Source organism: Bison bison, unplaced genomic scaffold, assembly GCF_000754665.1.
Source record: "Bison bison bison isolate TAMUID 2011002044 unplaced genomic scaffold, Bison_UMD1.0 scf7180017850447, whole genome shotgun sequence".
Classification (NCBI taxonomy): domain Eukaryota; kingdom Metazoa; phylum Chordata; class Mammalia; order Artiodactyla; family Bovidae; genus Bison; species Bison bison.
The window spans coordinates 8,217-9,025 of record NW_011481020.1 but is presented as its reverse complement, the minus strand read 5'-3'; positions in this window follow the sequence as shown (position 1 = coordinate 9,025).

Here is an 809-nt window from a genome sequence, read left to right as displayed (position 1 = left end):
GAGCCATCGTGTGCAAGGAAAAGCAAGTTATGTATTCTATGAGCTTTAAATCCTTACAACAACCCTTTGAGGCAGTGTCTCTCAAACTTGTCTACATATTAGAATCTTAAAGATTTAAAAGCCTAGACCACTTCCTCAGATCAAATTATAATCTCTAGTAGTGGGAAATGCTCTGAGAATATACTGTTTTATCCTATTTTACAGATAAAGAAATGGAGGACCAATAAGATGAGTTAATTTCTCCAAGGTTGCAGATAGAAGTAATAGAGCCAGGATATGAACAATCTAGGCAATTGTTCATTAGGCAATCTAGTTCATGAGCCTGTGCTCTTAATCACTACACTATATTTCTTCCCTGCTATTTCCACCAAGGGCCTGAGGAAGGATAGACATGCACTGGAAAAAGGAAATACATTTGATTCTTTGTATCTTTGGAATCTACATCCTCTGATTCAATCAACTGTGGATCAAAAATATTTGAAACAATTCTGGAAAGTTCCAAAAAGCTAACCTTGAATTTGCTGCATCTTGGCAACTATTTACATAGCATTTACATTGTTTTAAGCATTATAAATAATCTAGAGATGATTTAAACTATACAGGAGGATGTGCATAGATTATATGCAAATACTGCACCATTTTATAAAAGGGACTTGAGCATGCACTGCTTTTGATATCTGCAAGGTACCTGTTACCAATCCCCTATGGATACTGAGGGATGACTGTATTTGCACACCTTCAGTTCTAAGGCATCAAATAGAAAAGACAGAGGAACCAGAGATCAAATTGCCAACATCCGCTGGATCATT